We start from the raw sequence: 17793 nt of genomic DNA on the forward strand, positions 1-17793 counted from the left end.
CCAAACATTCAAGAAGGCTATCAAGGCAATGTGTAATGAAGATATACCCCTACAACACAAGGTGGACAACTTCTTGTTTGCCTACCGGAATGCGACACATGCGGTTACCAACCAAACTCCAGCCATGATGTTCTTCAATCGAAGACTACGATGCCGCTTGGATTTGGTTAAGCCAAACGTCCGAAGAGATGCGGAGAACAGGCAGTTTCAGAATATGAATGAAAGGCCGACCAGGAGTTTTAAGATAGGTCAACCAGTTTTGGCCCGGGACTACCACACTGAGAAACGGCAGCCAGTAACGATTTGTACACGACAAGGACCTCTCATGTATACCGTGGACATTGGGGAGAGCATTGTAAGACGCCATGCTGACCAGATTCTAGAGTCACTGGAAAACGTCAACTCCACACCACGATCTGATACACCTGGTAATGAAATCGACGTTCCAATTGCAGCTACCGCAGAACCGGTAATATTGGAAGCAGATGAACCAAACAACGACATTGATTCCGACTCAACATTGCCAGAAGAACCTGATACCCCAAAGAGGCGTTATCCAGACAGAATCAGGAAGCCTCCTCAAAGACTGAACTTATAATTGCTTAAACTTAACCAATGTATCTAGCAACAGTAATTGTGATTGTAATTCGTTATCATTAGTCGTTAAATGAATGTTATGTACTGTTTATCTAAAAGGGGAGGAATTGTTGTGTATGTACCTTTAAGAGAATAACTGGTCTCAGACTGCAGTACCGGCAGTGACCACCCCTGTATAAAAGGCGCTAGAGAGCCTCTGTTGTTTAGTTTCGTTATTGACTTCCACCAGTAAAGATCTGTTGTTTTCACTCCTGCTGGTCCGTGTCTCAATCATTCACGGACTTAACAACCACACCTTGAGTATTGTGTGCAGTTTTGGTCACCTTATCTGTGGAAGGATGTTCTTGCCATGGAGGGAGTGCAGCGAACATTCACCAGACTGATACCCGGGATGGCAGGAATGACGTATTTGGAGAGATTGGATCGATTGGGCTTATACTCGCTAGAGTTTAGAAGAATGAGAGGGGATCTCATTGAAACTTATAAAATTCTAACAGGACTGGACAGACTAGATGCAGGAAGGATGTTCCCGATGGCCGGGGAGTCCAGAATCAGGAGTCACAGTCTCAGGATAAGGGGTAAGCCATTTAGGACAGGGATGAGGAGGAATTACTTAACCCAGAGAGTGGTGAACCTGTGGAATTCTCTACCACAGAAGGCAGTGGAGGCCAATTCATTAAATATATTCAGGAAGGAGTTGGATATATTTCTTAAGGATAAAGGGATCAAGGGATATGGGGAGAAGGCAGGGACAGGGTACTGAATTTAGATGATCAGCCATGATCTCATTGAATGGCGGAGCAGGCTCGAGGGGCCGAATGGCCTACTCCTGCTCCTATCTTCTATGTTTCTATGTATCTTTCTATGTTAATAAGCTGCAAAGCGTTTGTGTGCGAATGAAACCTAGTTTAGGGACAAAATGCCTAGCTTTCAGCTGTTATTATTCTATTACGATGCGATGTGAATAACAATGCAACATTGTCTTACCAGTTACATTGCCAGCACCCACATTCCAGTGAGAATGCAGTGTATGCCTGCGCTATTACCATCTACTGGTTTAGCAGCATATGACACATAAAAGTCACCTGACATTAACCTTAGAATTTGATGAGCTTAGAACAAGTCACCTGACATTGTCCATCTAATCGGCTCACTTCCAGTAGGTCTTTGGTATTCCGTGCTGAGAACATGCCTGGATTGGTTATACATTCTCAGACACGGATAGATGTCCTGCTGTAGTAAATGTATAGGTGTCTAACTTGCTTGCAAATCCAGTCGATGTTAATAAAACCAACCAGTTAACTTCGCTCTGGCGCTGTAAATTATATTCTGTTGAATAGGAAGTTAATCCAAGGCCCTATCTGCCCGCTCATGTGCATGTAAAATATTCTACGACCACTATTTCAATAGGAGCCGGGGAATTCTCCCCAATGTCCTAGCTATTATTTTTCTTTCTTGCTCAATTCCTTTCTTCTCTTCTTTGTTTTTCTTTCATTCTTCTTTCATTCCTCCTTTTCTCCCTATCTTTCTTCCTTTCCTCCATTCTCCCTTCCTTCCTTTCTTCCTTCCTTCCTTCCTTCCTTCTTTCTTTCATCCCTTCCTTCCTTCCTTCCTTCCATCCTCCTTTTCTTTCCTCCTGTCATGCCTTCTTCCCTTCTTCCTTCCTTCCTTCCTTTCTCTCTCTTTCTTTCTTTCTTTCTCTCTACTTTCTCTCTTTATTTCTCTCTTTCTTTCTATCTCTCTTTCTATCTTCCTACCTGGCGCTACTTATGAACATTTGACTTTTTGCGTTACAGAAATAAAAGTTCTGAAAGAAATTATAAATGCCGGAGGTGAGGCGAGTCTTCAATTATTCATATCGATTAGGTAACAATACATTGGTTTGACTGGAAGGCGGCGTTCACAGAATGTTGACACATATGTGTATCAAACACTAAAATGCTTAGACCATGTGTGTAAATTAAATTGCTGGTGTTTTGTCTCTGCAAGACATTCTTCTAATAATTAATTGAAGACAAGATGAAGTGGTCTGCTTTACCAAGAGCATAACCCCCTCCCCATGAAGTCAATGGCAATTCCATCGCCAAATCCCACACCAATGACGATAAAATGAAGAGGACCAACCACCTAAATGTCATAGCTGCTGGGGCAGGTCAGAAGCTGGATTATTAGAGCGTAAGAAATAAGAGCCATATCGCCCCTTGAGCCTGCTCCGCAATTCCATAAGATCATGGCTGACCCTTGACTTCAGCTCCACTTTCCCGCCCAGTCTCCATATCCCTTGATTCCTCTAGAGTCCAAAAATCTATCGATCTCAGCCTTGAATATACTCAAAGATTCAGCATTCTCAGCCCTCTGGGGCAGAGAATTCCAAAGACTCACAACTCTCTGAGTGAAGAAATTCCTCCTCATCTCAATCTTAAATGGCCGACCGCTTATCCTTAGACTATGCCCCGTAGTTCTAGACTCTCCAGCCAGGGGAAACAACCTCTCAGCATCTACCCTGTCAATCCCCTTCAGAATCTTCAGTGAGTGGCTAACCTCGTGATTCTCCAATGCGTCTCCACCTGACAAGGCACAAATCGGGAGTGTAATGCAACACACTTAACATAGAGGAGTGGACTAGGGTGATGCAGAGGGAGCGGTCCCTATGGAATGCTGAAAGGGGAGGGGAGGGGAAGTGCATTTGGTGGTGGGATCACGTTGGAGGTGGCGGAAATGGTGGAGGATGATCCATTGAATGTGGAAGCTGGTGGGGTGAAAGGTGATTTTTTAAACTCTTTCAAATATAGCGCCGTTAACGTAGTAAAACGTCCCAAGGCGCTGCACAGGATTATTTTAAGACAAAAAATTTGACACCGATCCACATATGGATAAATTAGGGCAGGTGACCAAAAGGCTGGTCAAAGATGTAGATTTTAGGGAACGTCTTCAAGGAGGAAAGAGAGGTAGCGAGGCGTAGAGGTTGAGGCAAAGAATTCCAGAGCTTAGGGCCTAGGCAACAGAAGGCACGGCCACCAATGGTTGAGCGATTATAATCAGGGATCATCAAGATGGCAGAATTAAAGGAGCGCAGATATCTCGGGGGGGTTGTAGGGTTGGAGGAGGTTACAGAGTTAGGGAGGGGTGTAGTGGCTGGAGGAAGTTACAGAGATAGGGAGGGCTGTAGTGGCTGGAGGAGGTTACAGAGATGGGGAGGGTTGCAGGGGCTGGAGGAGGTTACAGAGATAAGGAGGGGTGTAGGGGCTGGAGGAGGTTACAGAGATAGGGAGGGGTGCTGGGCTGGATGAGATTACAGAGGTAGGGAGGTGTGTAGGGGCTGGAGGAGGTTACAGAGATAGGGAGGGGTGTAGGGGCTGGAGGAGGTTACAGTGATAGGGAGGGGTGTAGCGGCTGGAGGAGGTTACAGAGATAGCGAGGGTTGTAGGGCTGGACGAGGTTACAGTGATAGGGAGGGGCATAGGGGCTGGAGGAGGTTACAGAGATAGGGAGGGGTGTTGGGCTGGAGGAGGTTACAGAGATAGGGAGGTGTGTAGGGGCTGGAGGAGGTTACAGAGATAGGGAGGGGCGTAGGGGCTGGTGGAGGTTACAGTGAAAGGGAGGGTTGTAGGGGCTGGAGGAGGTTACAGTGATAGGGAGGGGTGTAGGGGCTGGAGGAGGTTACAGTAATAGGGAGGGGTTTGGGGGCTGGAGGAGGTTACAGAGATAGGGAGGGGTGTAGGGGCTGGAGGAGGTTACAGAGATAGTGAGGGTGTAGGGGCTGGAGGAGGTTACAGAGATAGGGACGGGTGTAGGGGCTGGAGGAGGATACAGAGATAGGGGGGGTGTAGGGGCTGGAGGAGGTTACAGTGATAGGGATGGGTGTAGGGGCTGGAGGAGGTTACAGAGATAGGGATGGGTTGTAGGGGCTGGAGGAGGTTACAGAGATAGTGAGGGTTGTCGGGGCTGGAGGAGGTTACAGAGATAGGGACGTGTTGTTGGGGCTGGCGGAGGTTACAGAGATAGGGACGGGTGTAGGGGCTGGAGGAGGTTACAGTGATAGGGATGGGTGTAGGGGCTGGAGGAGGTTACAGTGATAGGGAGGGTTGTAGGGCTGGAGGAGGTTACAGAGATAGGGTCGGGTTGTAGGGGCTGGAGGAGGTTATAGAGATAGTGAGGGTTGTAGGGGCTGGAGGAGGTTACAGAGATAGGGACGGGTTGTATGGGCTGGAGGAGGTTACAGAGAAGGGACGGGTGTAGGGGCTGGAGGAGGTTACAGAGATAGGGATGGGTTGTAGGGGCTGGAGGAGGTTACAGAGATAGTGAGGGTTGTCGGGGCTGGAGGAGGTTACAGAGATAGGGACGTGTTGTTGGGGCTGGCGGAGGTTACAGAGATAGGGACGGGTGTAGGGGCTGGAGGAGGTTACAGTGATAGGGATGGGTGTAGGGGCTGGAGGAGGTTACAGAGATAGGGATGGGTTGTAGGGGCTGGAGGAGGTTACAGAGATAGTGAGGGTTGTCGGGGCTGGAGGAGGTTACAGAGATAGGGACGTGTTGTTGGGGCTGGCGGAGGTTACAGAGATAGGGACGGGTGTAGGGGCTGGAGGAGGTTACAGTGATAGGGATGGTGTAGGGGCTGGAGGAGGTTACAGTGATAGGGAGGGTTGTAGGGCTGGAGGAGGTTACAGAGATAGGGTCGGGTTGTAGGGGCTGGAGGAGGTTATAGAGATAGTGAGGGTTGTAGGGGCTGGAGGAGGTTACAGAGATAGGGACGGGTTGTATGGGCTGGAGGAGGTTACAGAGAAGGGACGGGTGTAGGGGCTGGAGGAGGTTACAGAGATAGGGATGGGTTGTAGGGGCTGGAGGAGGTTACAGAGATAGTGAGGGTTGTCGGGGCTGGAGGAGGTTACAGAGATAGGGACGTGTTGTTGGGGCTGGCGGAGGTTACAGAGATAGGGACGGGTGTAGGGGCTGGAGGAGGTTACAGTGATAGGGATGGGTGTAGGGGCTGGACGAGGTTACAGTGATAGGGAGGGTTGTAGGGCTGGAGGAGGTTACAGAGATAGGGTCGGGTTGTAGGGGCTGGAGGAGGTTATAGAGATAGTGAGGGTTGTAGGGGCTGGAGGAGGTTACAGAGATAGGGACGGGTTGTATGGGCTGGAGGAGGTTACAGAGAAGGGACGGGTGTAGGGGCTGGAGGAGGTTACAGAGATAGGGACGGGTTGTAGGGGTTGGAGGAGGTTACAGAGATAGGGAGGGTTGTAGGGGCTGGAGGAGGTTACAGAGATAGGGAGGGTTGTAGGGCTGGAGGAGGTTACAGAGATAGGGGCGAGTGTAGGGGCTGGAGGAGGTTACAGTGATAGGGATGGGCGAGGCCATGGAGGGCTTTGAAAACAAGGATGAGACTTTTGAAGGTGCTGATTAAACGGGAGCCTCAAACCACTGTTGAATTCAATCAAATTGCACTCGTTCTACCATTCTTGTTCATTTTACCATTTTAGAAATGGACGGAATATACAAAGGAAATGGTGAGTGACTAACAATGCAAAGATCTTGGCTTTGAGCGGTGGATGTCAGCCTTCACCACAATTGAATGCCATGAATTTTAATGTCACCCAGCCACATTCATTTCTAACGTGAAAATTGACCTGTAGCTGTGATTGTTACCAGCCACGAACGTACTGAAATTGACAAACTACAGTGTCTGTTCGGGTGAAAATGGACTTCACCTGTTCATTGGTGTCAAAATTCGTCTTTGCAGCGCCAACCAAGACTTATTTCAAAACACTCCATCATGTTTGCACCAAGTTCCAAGCAGCGGAATATCGCCCCCTTTTTCTTTACAGCCTCCTTCCGTCCAATTGCGAGATCCATCGCGAATCTTGTAATTAAAACGAAATGCATCAAGGAGGCGGATAATCGAGAGCGAAATATTGCGGATGCTGGTAATCGGAAATCAAATCAGAAATTGCTGGAAATTCGCAGCTGGTCAGGCAGCATCTGTGTGGAGAGGAACAGAGTTCCCCTTTCAGGTCGATGAATTTCCGTCAGATCAGAACTGTTGCCTGATATCGCAAAATGGGCGGCATCGAGATACATCCCTCGGCCGATTTTCAGTTTCAAAGGACATAGAAACATAGAAACATAGAAGATAGGAGCAGGAGTAGGCCATTCGGCCCCTCGAGCCTGCTCCGCCATTCAATGAGATCATGGCTGATCATCCAAATTCAGTACCCTGTCCCTGCCTTCTCCCCATATCCCTTGATCACTTGACCTGTTAAATCTATCAACAGAGATCGGCCCCAAAACCTAACTAAAACTTCAAATAAATTTTTAAAAAACATCACATTTTTAAAATAACTATAAATTACATGAAATAACTATTTTAAACAATAATTTACATTGTTGAAAAAGTTAATTACATTTTCTAACAGGGCTAAAAATTAACTTACCTTTCTTTAAAGTATTTAAAAATAATAAACCTGTGGAAAAAATGTTTTAATTTCACTTAATTCACCACTTACCTTGTTAAAAGCAAGCCTTGTGACTGCATTTTAAAAGCGTAACTCCTGGAGACTTACCCTCCCGGAGAAACCTGTAAAAAAAAAGGAAGTTCCAGGCGTACGCGCTGCCTCTCCTTCAAGGGAACGGAAGTTCCGGTTTCCCGCGCATGCGCAGTGCATGCATGAAACCGGCACTTTCGTTGGGCCTACGGGTGAGTACCCAGCGCGTATTCACCCGTGGGGACCCGAATTTCTGGGCCATTAATAAATCAGCTCCATACTCGCCTATCGAAGCAGGGAAACGGATTTCCAAAAATTGCGTTGCACATTTGCATGGTTTCCTGATTTTAAGCGGTAAATTGCTCTTAAATATCGCTGAAGCATTTCAACTCACTAACTTATATATCATTTCATTTTTTTTCAGATCGACTACTGCTGGAAAAAACTTTAGGTAAATTATTAACCCATTGTCATTGTCTGCTGTGAATATGTCCTTGAAAAGGAATAGACGTTAGAGCTATGGTGAAAGAGCGGGGGAAGTGCGACTGATTGGATAGCGCTTTCGAAGAGCTGGCACAGGCGCAACGTGCTGAATGGCCTCGTTCTGTGCTGCATGTCCAAGTCATCCTCTTCTTCTTAGGCAGTCCCTCGGAACCGAGGATGACTTGCTTCCACATGAAGAATGAGTTCTCAGGTGACTGATGAGTCCAATGCGGGACCTACAGTCTCTGTCACAGGTGGGGCAGATGGTGGTTGAAGGGGCGGGTGGGTGGGGTGCTTGGGTTGATGTGCGCTCCTTGCGCTGCCTGCGCTTGGCTTCCTCTTGATCCCGGTGAAGAGACTCGAGGTGTTCGGCGCCTTCCCGGATGCTTCTCCTCCACTTTGTGCGGTCTTGGGCCAGGGATTCCCAGGTGTCGGTGGGGATGTTACACTATTTTCAAGGAGGCTTTGAGGGTGTCCTTGAAGCGTTTCCTCTGCCCACCTGGGGCTCTCTTGCCATGCCGGTGCTCCGAGTAGAGCGCTTGTTTCGGGAGTCTCGTATCGGGCATGCGGACAATGTGACCCGTCCATCGGAGCTGATTGATCGTGGTCAGAGTTTCGATGCTGGGGATGTTGGCCTGAGCAAGAACACTGACGTTGGTGCACCTATCCTGCCGATGGATTTGCAGGATCTTGCGGAGGCAGCGTTGGTGGTACCTCTCCAGTGCTTTGAGGTACCTGCTGTACATGGTCCATGTCTCTGAGGCATACAGCAGGGCGGGTATCACTGCTGCCCTGTAGACCATAAGCTTAGTGCCGGGTTTGAAGTGCATTTATATTGATTCATCTGCAGAAAGTTGAGCTCACTGTGCTGACGGAGTGCTACATTGTTGTAGGTGCTGTCACTCGGGTGAGATTATAAACTCAGGCCCTTTCAGGTGGACGTGGAATTGCCATCTATTTGAAATAAAAACGAGTCTTTTACATCCACCTGAGAGGGTAGACGGGGCTCTCGATTCAAAATATCATCAGGAGACTGCAATTTAATAGGGAGAAGTGTGAGGTGATTGATTTCGGCAGAAGGAACAGGGAGAGACAATATACACTTAATGGCACAGTTTTAAAGAGTGTGCAGGGACAGAGGGACCTGGGAGTTAATGTGCATAGGTCCCTGAAGGTGGCGGGACATAATGAGAGAGTGGTTAGCAAAGCATATGGGATCTTGGGCTTCATAAATAGTGGTATTGAGTACAAAAGAAGAGAAGTTATGCTAAACTTTTATAAAGCGCTGGTTAGGCCACAACTGGTGTATTGTGTCCAGTTCTGGTCACCACACTTTAGGAAGGATGTGAAGGCCCTTGAGAGGGTGCAGTGGAGATTTACCAGAATGGTTCCGGGGATGGGGTATCTTAGCTAAAAGGGCAGGTTGGAGAAGTTGGATTTGTTTTCATTAGAGCAAGGGAGGTTGAGGGGTGATCTGATAGAGGTGTACAAGATTATGACAGGTTTGGATAGGCTAGACAGGGAAAGGCTGCTCCCACTAGTTGATGGTACAAGGACTGGGGGACACAGATTTAAACGTTTTGGGCAAGAGGTACAGGGTGCGATGTCAGGAAAAGCTTTTTTGTGCAGTGAGAGTTGAGGACCTGGAACTCGCTGTAGGCGGAAGTGGTGGAAGCGGAGGCACTCAATGTTTTCAAGGGGAGACTGGATAGTCACTTGAGGGAAATAAACTTGCAGGGCTACGGGGATAGAGCGGGGGAATGGGACTGACTGGATTGCTCTACAGAGAGCCGGCATGTACTAGATGGCCGAATGGCCTCCTTCTGTGCCGTTATGTCTCTATGCCGCTGTGACCTCTGGCTGTGCAGCACTCTCTCATTATCATGTTGGCCTTGATTCTGTGCTCACGTCTCTGCTGTTGGAGGTCTAACTCAGAGGCGAGTGTTGCCCATTGAGCCAAAGCTGCCGCCATGACTGGTTTTCATAGAAAGTCCGCCACACAAAACGTGCAGAACCTCTCGCAAACTGCAAGAAGCGGCATTCACTTCCTGCTTTGTAAGGGGTTTTTTTTTTTGGTTGGGTGTTTTTTTCCCTGGTCAGTCAGCCGTGTGTCTGAGCTGTTCCAGCCCCGTGCGTTCGAATCGCTTCCCCCTTTAGTTCTGACCACCGGACTTATTTCAGTAGCGGTATAGACAAAAACGAGACCAGTGGTTGGGTGCAAAGAAAACTAATGTTTTATTGAAGTAAAGAATAAATTACTATATAGTGAAAATAATTATGAATACAGCACATTTTTTTTACTTAACGGGGAGGAGAGAAGACGAACACATCGAGGGGAAATTGACTAAAATGGCAATTTAACAAAATTCCCCTTTTAGTTCCCACCCCTTATACCTATCTAGGTTGCCTTGTAATGGGCCAGAAAATTTATGCTCACCAGTAAACGCCTGCTCCGTGCCCCTGCGGTTTGCCTTGGATTTTTCACTGCCCGAAGTAGAGATACCCCAGTAATTCAAAAGTAACTGCTGGTATTCCACTTCTTTGGGCGGGCTGTGATGGTCCTCTTGAAGGCAGGGCACCAGAGGCGAGGTGGTAGAGAGAGAGAGAATGGCTTCCTGAGGGGTTATCTTTATACCCCATTTGGAAGCCCTTGTCTTCGCGCCCAAATCTGGACGTATTCGGGTTACACGGACCGATCTGTCCCCATTGACCGTACTGGGTTTGAATGCGTTTCCCATTCATTTGACTGGTTTGTGAATAGAACTGTCCCAGTTTGAAATGTCCTGCTGGTCTCTTAAGTGTTAGGCAAACAGTACTTGAGAACAAGTATAAACAATCCTTTGTCCTGTGAGTGCTCGGTAAACCGTACTTGAGTGCTCATGTAAGCAATCCTTTGTCTTGTGGTTGCAGTCCAACCACAACTTGATTGACAGCAATCACTTAAGCCCTTGAGTCAACACTGCTAAGGGCTGGTGTCAACAAAGTCCTTTGTCCCGTGTTGAAACTTCCTAAACCTCAGTTGATTGACAGCTTCAAGTACTTGAACATGTTCACACAGACTGTCTTTCTCTATGCCACGAGGCCGGCTACAGCCATCTTTGATGTCCTGGGTTTTTAAAGTACATTGTAACCAGGTTTTCTTTAATCAAATAATCTTCGGGGGCTGCCGAAATTTTGCGAACCTTACAGCTTGCTGTGCCCGTGTAAACTTGTGCTCATCCAGAACCTTGCAGTCTGTATCCTAACTCTCACCAGGTCTTGTGCACCCATCTCCCCTTGTTCGCTGACCTACATTGTTTTACAAAATAACAACAGAAAACGCTGGTGAATCTCAGCAGGCCAGGCAACATCCATGGAGAGAGAAACACAGTCAACATTTCAGGTCGAAACCCTTCTACAGGACTGAGAAAAAAATGTCAGGAAGTGAAAAGGTTAAAAGGCAGTTTGGGGGCTGGGAAATGGGGGAGGGGATGAAGGAAGCGACATTAAGAGGCGAGACGAGATGGTAATAGGACAGGTAAAGAAACAGACAATGGCTCTAGATGAAGTGTGAAATGTGCTGGCAGAGTGAAAGACAGCTGCCATGTGGGAGAGAGAGGAAAAAGGAAAAGGCACAAACCAAATGTGTGGATAAAACTATAATAGGGGCCGAGGTTATGATCTGAAATTGTTGAACTCGATATTGAGTCCGGAAGGCTGTAAAGTGCCTAATCGGAAGATGAGAAGCATTGACTCTGTTTCTCTCTCCACTGATGTTGCCTGGCCTGCTGAGTTTTTCCTATGTTTTCTGTTGTTATTTCGGATTTCCAGCAGCCACAGTGTTTTGCTATCGTACATTGTTTTGCAGTACAGACATGCCTCGGTTTTTAAATTATCTCCCTTGCATTCAGTTGTCCTCTTGGCCTGGCCCCTCCCTCCTATGGGCAATAGATTGGGAGAATGGGAAGTGCAACGAGACCTGGGTGTCCTTGTGCACCAGTCGCTGAAGGTAAGCATGTAGGTGCAGCAGGCGGTTAAGAAGGCAAATGGTATGTTGGCCTTCGTAGCGAGAGGGTTTGAGTACAGGTGCAAGGATGTCTTGCTGCAGTTGTACAGGGCCTTGGTGAGACCACACCTTGAGTATTGTGTGCAGTTTTGGTCGCCTTATCTGAGGAAGGATGTTCTTGCCATGGAGGGAGTTCAGCGAAGATTCACCAGACTGATACCTGGGATGGCAGGAATGACGTATGAGGAGAGATTGGGTCGATTGGGCTTATACTCGCTGGAGTGGAGAAGAATGAGAGGGGATCTCATTGAAACTTATAAATTCGGGTCGGAGGCTTCCCATGGGTGCAAGCCCCCGACCTGCACTTACCTACTGCGCCAGCCGTTGAGCTGTGGGCCCGCGTGGGATTCCGATCCTGGGCCTCCTCCAACTGCCGGCGCGCAGTGATTGTGTATCCCAGGGGCGCAGTTAGTTCGATGTGTCCCCTGGGATCACGTGGGCCATGGAGAGCCAATGGTAGCAGGGAATGCTTCATTCATAAGTTTTACAGGAAGACCTGTCAAACCTATAAATACTATAAGCCCCAAAACATCACTAAATCTTCAAATAATTTTTTTTTTAAATCACATTTTTAAAATAAACTATAAATTACATGAAATAACTATTTTAAACAATAATTTAAATTATTGAAAAAAATAATTTTATTTTCTAACGCCTAAAAATAAACTTACCTTTCTTTAAAGTATTTAAAAATAATAAACCTGTGGAAAAAATGTTTTAATTTTAATTAATTCACTGCTTACCTGTTCCAAGCAGGCCTTGCGGCTGCTTTTTACATGTGTAACTTTTGGAGACTTACCCTCCCGGAAAACAAGCAAAAAAAACGGAAGTTCCAGCCATACGGCTGCCTCTCTGGCACATGCGTTCCACCTCTGATCCCCTTCTTTCAGGGGAACGGAAGTGCCGGTTTCCCGCGCATGCGCAGTGCATGCACGAACCCGGCACTTCCATTGGGCCTACGGGTGAGTACCGCGTGTGTACCCACCTGTGGAGACCCGAATTTCTGGGCCATTACTTTTTTGTTACAATATTTAATTTCATGTAATTTTAACTAATTTTAAAAACGTGATTTAAAAAAAAATCTTCAAAGTTTTGATGTGTTTTTGGAGTGATCTCCATTCATACTTTTGACGGGACTAAGCTGAGAGAGCGGTCAAAAGTATAAAAAGGGGATTCCCTTCTCCCATCGGTTCCCCATGGCCCATTATTATTTAAATGGCAATAGATTGGGAGAGGGGGAAGTACAGAGAGACCTGGGTGTTCTTGTACACCAGTCACTGAAGGCGAGCATGCAGGTGCAACAGGCGGTCAAGAAGGCAAACGGTATGCTGGCCTTCATAGCAAAAGGGTTAGAATACAGGAACAGGGATACCTTGCTGCAGCTGTACAGGGCACTGGTGAGACCACACCTCGAGTACTGTGTACAGTTTTGGTCGCCTCATCTGAGGAAGGATGTTCTTGCCATGGAGGGGGTGCAGCGGCGATTCACCAGGCTGATACCAGGAATGGCGGGAATGACCTATGAGGAGAGACTATGTAGTTTAGGGATGTACACACTGGAGTTTAGAAGATTGAGAGGGGACCTCATAGAAGTGTATAAAATTCTGACAGGTCTAGACAGACTGGATGCAGAAGGAATGTTTCCCTTGGCGGGTGAGAACAGAACTAGAGGACATAATTTAAGGATAAGGGCTAAACCATTTAGGACAGAGATGAGGGGGAATTTCTTCACTCAGAGAGTGGTGAACCTGTGGAACTCATTGCCACAGAGGGCAGTGTACGCCAGCTCATTAAATATATTTAAGAGGGAATTAGATATATTTCTACGGGCAAAAGGGGTTAAGGGTTACGGAGAGAAGGCGGGGACGGGATACTGAATTAAAAGATCAGCCATGATCTCATCGAATGGCGGAGCAGGCACGAAGGGCCGAATGGCCTACTCCTGCTCCTATCTTCTATGTATCTATGTATCTATGTATCTATGTGATCCCAGGGATGCCTCATAGAAATATAGAAACAAAGAAGATAGGAGCAGGAGTAGGCCATTCGGCCCCTCGAGCCTGCTCCGCCATTCAATGAGATCATGGCTGATCATCCAAATTCAGTACCCTGTCCCTGCCTTCTCCCCATATCCCTTGATCCCTTTAGCCTTAAGAAATATATCTAAATCCTCGAATATCTTTAATGAATTCCACAGGTTCGCCACTCTCTGGGTGAAGAAATTCCTCCTCATATCAGTCCTAAATGGCTTACCCCTTATCCTTAGACTGTGACCCCGGGTTCTGGACTCCCCGCCATCAGGAACATCCTTCCTGCATCTAGTCTGTCTAGTCCTGTTAGAATTTTATAAGCTTTAATGAGATCCCCTCTCATTCTTCTAAACTCTAGCGACTATAAGTAAATTAGTAATTAGTAACAATACTGTGGAGGAGGAATTCCTGGACCAATATGTCGAGGAACCAACCAGAGATCAGGCCACCTTAGACTGGGTATTATGTAATGAGAAAGGATTAATTAGCAATCTTGTTGTACGAGGCCCCTTGGGTCGGAGCGATCATAATATGGAGAATGAAGTAGTTGACTCAGAGATAAGGGTCCTCATTTTAAATAAAGGAAACTACGATGGTCTGAGGAGCGAGTTGGGTAGGATTGATTGGGGAATGGCACTCAAAGGGTTGACGGTGGATATGCAATGGCAAACATTCAAAGACCGAATGGATGAGCTACAGAATTTGTTCATCCCAGTTTGGCATAAAAATAAAACAAAAAAGGTGACTCAACCGTGGCTAACAAGGGAAATTAGGGATAGCATAAGATCCAAGGAGAGGACATATAAATTGGCTAGAAAAAGCAATAATCCTGAGGATTGGGAGAAGTTTAGGAGTCAACAAAGGAGGACAAAGGGATTAATTAAGAAAGGGAAAATAGAATATGAGAGTAAGCTAGTAGGGAACATAAAAACTGACTGTAAAAGCTTTTATAGATATGTAAAGAGAAAAAGATTGGTGAAGTCAAGCGTAGGTCCCTTACAGTCAGAATCAGGGGAATTTATAATGGGGAACAAAGAAATGGCTGACCAATTAAATACATATTTTGGTTCTGTCTTCACAAAGGAGGACACAAATAACCTCCCAGAGATGCCGGGGAACATAGGGTCTGATGAAAGGGAGGAACTGAAAGAAATCAGTATTTGTAGGGAAATGGTGTTAGGAAAATTGATGGGACTGAAGGCTGATAAATTCCCAGAGCCTGATAATCTATATCCCAGGGTACTTAAGGAAGTGGCCCTAGAGATAGTAGATGCATTGCTGGTCATCTTGATAGATTCTGGAACTGTACCCATGGATTGGAGGGTAGCTAATGTAACCCCACTATTCAAAAAAGGTGGTAGAGAAAAAGCGGGGAATTACAGACCGGTAAGCCTGACATCGGTAGTGGGGAAAATGCTAGAGTCTATTATAAAAAATGTAATAGCAGAGCACTTGGAAAGCAGTGACAGGATCGGACAAAGTCAACATGGATTTACAAAAGCTAAATCATGCTTGACTAATCCACTGGAATTTTGAGGATGTAACTGGTAAAATAGATAAGGGAGAACCAGTGGATGTGGTGGGAGGGGGTGCCATGGAGGGAGTGCAGCGAAGATTCACCAGGCTGATACCTGGGATGGCAGGAATGACGTATGAGGAGAGATTGTATCGATTGGGCTTATACTCACTGGAATTTAGAAGATTGAGAGGGGATCTCATCGAAACCTATAAAATTCTGTCAGGTCTGGACAGACTGGATGCAGAAAGGATGTTTCTGATGGCCGGGGAGTCCAGAACCAGGGGTCATAGTCTAAGGATAAGGGGTAAGCCATTTAGGACTGAAATGAGGAGGAATTTCTTCACCCAGAGAGTGGTGAACCTGTGGAATTCTCTGCCACAGAGGGCGGTGGAGGCCAGTTCATTAAATATATTCAAGAAAGAGTTGGATATATTTCTTGAGGCTAAAGGGATCAAGGGATATGGAGAGAAGGCAGGGACAGGGTACTGAATTTGAATGATCAGCCATGATCTCATTGAATGGCGGAGCAGGCTCGAAGGGCCGAATGGCCTACTCCTGCTCCTATCTTCTATGTTTCTATGTTTCAATCGACCCAATCTCTCCTCATACGTCATTCCTGCCATCCCAGGTATCAGCCTGGTGAATCTTCGCTGCACTCCCTCCATGGCAAGAACATCCTTCCTCAGATAAGGCGACCAAAACTGCACACAATACTCAAGATGTGGTCTCACCAAGGCCTTGTACAACTGCAGCAAGACTTCCTTGTTCCTGTAATCGAATCCTCTCGCTATGAAGGCCAACATACCATTTGCCACATGAGGGTCATTTTCAGATTCTGATCATGTTGCCATTTTGTCCTGGATTCGAGGTCCTTCAAAAAGCTGGGAATGAATCATCCAATAATCAAATTATTGGAATACAAATACTCCACGTTTAAAGAGAGGTAAACGCAAATGCTTAAAAGTGGAAATATTTGAGATCCAGTAACCGTTCCCAATTGAAGAATGAAACATTTTCGTTTCGATTTCCAGAACTAGAAAAGGTGAAAGAAAGTCTAACAGAAGCAGGTGAGGAAAAAAAAATCTAACGACTGTAATCAAATTACATTGAACTAACAATGCCGAAACTGGCCATTCGGCCCAACTGGGCTGACGCAAGAGAACTACTCGGCACATGGTCTGAGTATTAAACAAGGCTTTAATCAACTGTTTTTCAACATGGAGATCTAGTTGTGTCCTTCACTAGTTCCTTTTAAAGAATGTCCTGCACAAGCCGGGCCCATGCCCGAGTATTTATACTCTCCCTGGACAGCGCCACCAGCAGGCCACCCTGTATCATTTCGTAAGTCATTTCCCATGAATGACAAGACTCATGTCATGGTCTATGACAGTATTTATACTCCACACGAGCCTGCTCCAACCCTACTTTATCCGAACCTTTCAACATTACCTTATAATCCTTTCTCCCTCATCTTTGGGCTAGAAATTGTGCTCGGAAGTTTACTTCCTGAGTACGCCTCCGACCCGTGAAAGAATTACTAACGTACGTACGGGCGGCCAGGCTGTGAAATCTTGCCGTCTTTTGGCTTCGAGACAGAGGGCAGTGAAATGCCCCATGGATCACAGTGATGCAGGCGGTGCGGCAGTGTGCCTGGAATCACATGGGCCTCGTCCTCCAATCAATGAACTACATTACATTTAAATCAGTTATTAAGGTTGACATAAGAAAACTTCTAGGCACTTGGTCTAAGCGTTAAACAAAGCTTTAATCAACTGTTTTACAACATGGAGGTCTAGGTCTGTCCTTCACTAGTTCCTGTTAAGAATGTCCTGCGCAAGCTGGGCCCGTGCCCGAGTATTGATACTCTCCCTGGACAGCGCCACCCGCAGGCCGCTCAGTATTATTTCATAAGTCTTTCTTCCATGAAAGACTGACTCATGTCAAAGGTTATCCCCTAATCATATGCAATAGCGTCCTCAAATTTATCTCCAGCATCGAAGCTTTGACCACGCTCGATCAGCTCCGGTGGACGGGTCACATCGTCCGCATGCCCGATACCAGACTCCCGAAACAAGCGCTGTACTCGGAGATCCGACACGGCAAGAGAGCACCAGATGGGCAGAGGAAATGCTTCAAGGACACCCTCAAAGCCTCCTTGAAAAAGTGCAACATCCCCACCGACACCTGGGAATCCCTGGCCCAAGACCGCACAAAATGGAGGAGAAGCATCCGGGAAGGCGCCGATCACCTCTAGTATCTTCGCCGGGAGCAAGCGGAAGCCAAGCGCAGGCAGCGCAAGGAGCGCACGTCAACCCAAGCGCCCCACCCACCCGCCCCTTCAACCACCGTCTGCCCCACCTGTGACAGAGACTGTAGGTCCCGCATTGGACTCATCAGTCACCTGCGAGCTCATTTTTAATGTGGAAGCAAGTCATCCTCGGTCCCGAGGGACTGCCTAAGAAGAAGAAGAATTACACAAAGTTCAGAATTGGAATTTTATTCATAATAACCTTCATTCCATCAACCGCACTTAAAATTTACTTTCTAATAATAGTTTTATACAATGTTAAAACTGTAATCTGAGCCAATATGTTCCAGAACTCAGTGTTTATACATTATTAAAGATATGAAAATGTT

The sequence above is a fragment of the Somniosus microcephalus genome, chromosome 32 (assembly GCF_052327205.1).
Source record: "Somniosus microcephalus isolate GS21.2 chromosome 32, FLI_Smic_1.0, whole genome shotgun sequence".
In the NCBI taxonomy this organism is placed as follows: domain Eukaryota; kingdom Metazoa; phylum Chordata; class Chondrichthyes; order Squaliformes; family Somniosidae; genus Somniosus; species Somniosus microcephalus.